Here is a 4,186-nt window from a genome sequence, read left to right as displayed (position 1 = left end):
GGCCACATACAAAACATACAAGATATTGACAGAGTGAATTGGAGGTGATCTTGCCTCATAAGGGGGGCTGACAAAGGCTTCCTGCACTAGATGGGATTTTACTGAGCCATGAGTAGGCTAGTCAGGAAGACAAACACCCTGGCCATCAGGGACAGCCAGTGAAAAGGCAGCAAAAGGGGCCAGCTAGGTGGCACAATGGATAGAGCACCGGCCCTGGATTCAGGAGGACCTGAGTTCAAATCCGACCTCAGAAACTTGACACTTACTAGTTGTGTGACCCTGGGCAAGTCACCTAACCCTCACTGCCCAGCAAAAGAACAAAAGAAAAGAAAAGGCACCAAGACTTTGTGGCCAGTCAAGGCACTTTATATTTGGTCCTGGAGATAATAGGGACCACTGCATTTCTTTTTTTTTTTTTTAAGTGAGGCAATTGGGGTTAAGTGACTTGCCCAGGGTCACACAGCTAGTAAGTGTTAAGTGTCTGAGGCCAGATTTGAACTCAGGTACTCCTGACTCCAGGGCCAGTGCTCTATCCACTGCGCTACCTAGCTGCCCCAACCACTGCATTTCTGAAAGAGGGAGGTGACACTTTGTCAGTATAGACTGTAGTAGGGAGAGACTTGAGGCAGGGAAATTAACTAGAAGGCTATGGCAAGAGTCCAGGCAAAGGAGATGAAGGCCTGTGCTAGGGTAAGCATGAGTCAAGGATGACACCAAAGATCGGGGACAGAGTGACTAGAAGGAAGGTGGGCAAGACAGTATCTATGATAGATAGTAAGAGGGAGGGGCAGTTAGGTGGCGCAGTAGATAGAGCACTGGCCCTGGATTCAAGAGGACCTGAGTCCAAATCTGGCCTCAGACAGTTGACACTTACTAGCTGTGTGACCCTGGGCAAGTCACTTAACCCCAATTGCCTCACACACACACAAAACCACCACCACAACAACATAGAAGATAGTAAGAGGGAAGTTAGAAGGAGGAAAGGGTTGGGGAGTGGAATAAGGAGCTCTTTTCTCAACATGGTGAATTTGCGATGTTTTCCAAATGTCCACGAGACCATTGGTGATGCATGCCTAATGTTCCGGAGAGAAACTAGGGCCACATAAGGAGATCTGGGAAACCTCTGCCTCAAAATGGTCATAGAACAGAAAAAAAAAATCACACCAAGTCATTTGTCCATGCCAAGGTGGCTAGGGATATGGACAGAGAGGCCTATAAACACCAAGAGTCTGGCCCAGGAATGCTTAGCAACAGGGAACATTCCAATGCCAAGGGATTGAGAAAGGGCTTAGGGCAGCAAGGCAGAAAATACCAAGGTAGAAAGAGATCCCAGAGGATCCCTGAACCAGCCCTGGGTGCAGGAATGAGTGCAATCTGGCAGCTCTGTCATTACTCAGTTCTGGGTCACAGATCTAGGGCAGAGAGGAGCTAGAGCATGGGCCCTAGCTGTGTATTGAGCAAGGAACAAGATCTGGGAAGCAAAGAGTAGCTGTGTGACTCTGATCCCCAGAGCAGGCTCAGCATCCTGGACCAAAGTGGAGTCAGCAGTTCAATTGCTCTGAACCCACAGAGCCTCCCAGCAGACCAATAATGACTGAGTCTAGCAGCAGTCTACAGAAACTCTCAACCACATACAAGCCAAAAGATCCAAACCTGGGTCAGGAACTTGCAGAATTCAGATGAGGTCAGTGAACATGCCTCCCCCCAGATCTCACCACTGTGGGAACACTGAAAGCTTGCAAGTCCCCAGCCAGAGCTGTGAAATAAGCAGAAGGATATGAGGACAGAAACTCAGGCCAGACATCCCACCCCCCCACACACACCTCCAAGAAGTATGGCAGGGCCTGGCACTAACATTGAGTCCAAGGTCAACAAATAGGTGGTAAGAATGGGCAAACAAATGAAGGATTCTACCATAAAAAGTTATTGTCAGGGCAGCTAGGTGGCGCAGTGGATAGAGCACCGGCCCTGGATTCAGGAGTACCTGAGTTCAAATCCGGCCTCAGAGACTTAACACTTACTAGCTGTGTGACCCTGGGCAAGTCACTTAACCCCCATTGCCTCACTAAAAAAAAAAGTTATTGTGGTGACAGGGAAACTCCATAAACACAAAAAAAGACAATGCCTTGAAAACATCTACAAACAAAGCCTCAAAAAGAAATGTGGATTGGACACAAGCCCAGCAAGAATTCCTAGGAGAGTTAAGCGTTTTCTACAAGGAGAGGAAAAAGATAAAAACCAAATGAGAACTATGGAAGGAAGATGTGAAAAGAGAATAAAAATCTGAGGGGAAAAGGTCCAAAACCTTTATGAAGAAAATAACTCCAAATAGCCAAACGAAAGTTAATGATTCCATGAGACATCAAGAAATAATACAACCGGGGCAGCTAGGTGGCGTAGTGGATAGAGCACCGACCCTGGAGTCAGGAGTACCTGAGTTCAAATCTGGCCTCAGACACTTAATACTTACTATCTGTGTGACCCTGGGCAAGTCACTTAAACCCCAATTGCCTCACTAAAAAAAAAAAAGAAGAAGAAAAGAAAAAGAAATAATACAACCACAAATATAACAAAAAAAGGAAAATGTTGGATGTTGGAGGGGATGTGGGAAAACTAGGACGCTAATCCACTGATGGAGCTGTGAACGGATCCAACCATTCTGGAGAGCAATTTGGAACTATGCCCAAAAAGCTATAAAACTGTGCATACTCTTTGACCCAGCAATACTACTGTTAGGTAGTTACTGTTAGGATGTCCCAAAGACATCCCCAAAAAGAGAGAGCTATCTGTACAAAAATATGTATAGCAGCTCTTTTTTTGGTAGCTAAAAATTGGAAATCAAAGGCATGCCCATCAACTGGGGAATGGCTAAACAAGCTGTGATATATGATGGTGATGGAAAACTATTGTGCTATGAGAAATGACAAGCAGTATGACTCCAGAAAGGCCTGGAAAGACTTCTATGAACTGATGTATGGTGAAGTAAGTAGAACCAGGAGAACGTTGTACATAGTGACAGCAATCATTTGATGAACAACTGTGAATGACAACTATTCTCAGTGATACAATGTTCCAAAATAATCCCAAAGGTCCTCCTGAATCCAGGGCAGGTGCTTTATCCACTGCGCCACCTACCTGCCAGCTAGGCATCCTATTTCAAGAAGTCATAAAAGAGGCCAGAAGCGCAGGGAAGTGGAGTTGCTGCTGTTTTCCTGCTTCAGCAGTGCTTGAACGGAACCCGCTGCTCGATTCCCGGCCGGAGCCGCCCTTAGCCACCTCTCCACCTTCACCTCCACTGACCAACACTTCTCTGTCCTACCGTTCGAGCAGCAGCCGTCCGCCTCAGCCGAGCCAGCCTCAGCCACCATCTCCGCCACCATGACGACCTCGTCTCCCTCTCAGGTGTGACAGAACTACCACCAGGACTCTGAGGCTGCCATCAACCAGCAGATCAACCTGGAACTCTAGACCTCCTATGTCTATGTCTTACTACTTCGACCGAGATGACGTGGCCCTGAAGAACTTTGCTAAGTATTTCCTGCACCAGTTTCACGAGGAGCAGGAGCACGCTGGGAAGCTGATGAGACTGCAAAACCAACGTGGTGGCAGCATCTTCCTGCAGGACATCAAGAAACCAGACCGTGATGACTGGGAGAGCGGACTGAACACAATGGAGTGTGCTCTGCACTTGGAAAAAAATGTCAATCAGTCATTACTGGAAACGTACAAGCTGGCAACTGACAAAAACGACCCCCATTTATGTGATTTCATCGAAACCCATTACCTGGATGAACAGGTAAAGTCCATCAAACAACTGGGTGATCACGTAACCAACCTGCGCAAAATGGGGGCCCGATTCTGGCATGGTGGAATATCTTTTTGACAAGCACACCCTTGGAGACAGTGACAACGAGAGCTAAGCCACACACCTGGCTTCCCCCACACCTGGGAACTGTGAGCGACATTCCTGTCTTTCAGTGAATGCATATTTTGGTTATCTGACCTTTTCATAATCTGTACCAAAAAAACTACCACCAGAGATGCCAGAGTTTCCTTTGCCCAGCCAGCCTTGGGTGTTGCCAATGAATTAGCTTGGATGTGTGGGCATCGGCCAGCCCATGTTTCCCATGAAAGAAAGGGTTTTTCATGCACAAGTGGTACCAGGGCAGCTTTTTTTCAGTTATTA

The 4,186-nt window shown here is 47.1% G+C and overlaps 1 pseudogene; it reads left to right on the top strand.

Moving 5' to 3' along the window:
• The first annotated feature begins 3,366 nt into the window (after positions 1-3,366).
• LOC122733718 lies at positions 3,367-3,920 on the top strand (annotated as a pseudogene).
• Positions 3,921-4,186: the final 266 nt, after the last annotated feature.

The sequence above is a fragment of the Dromiciops gliroides genome, chromosome X (assembly GCF_019393635.1).
Source record: "Dromiciops gliroides isolate mDroGli1 chromosome X, mDroGli1.pri, whole genome shotgun sequence".
In the NCBI taxonomy this organism is placed as follows: domain Eukaryota; kingdom Metazoa; phylum Chordata; class Mammalia; order Microbiotheria; family Microbiotheriidae; genus Dromiciops; species Dromiciops gliroides.
Note: the sequence above shows the minus strand (reverse complement) of the source record. Positions and strands in the feature narration are given on the sequence as shown.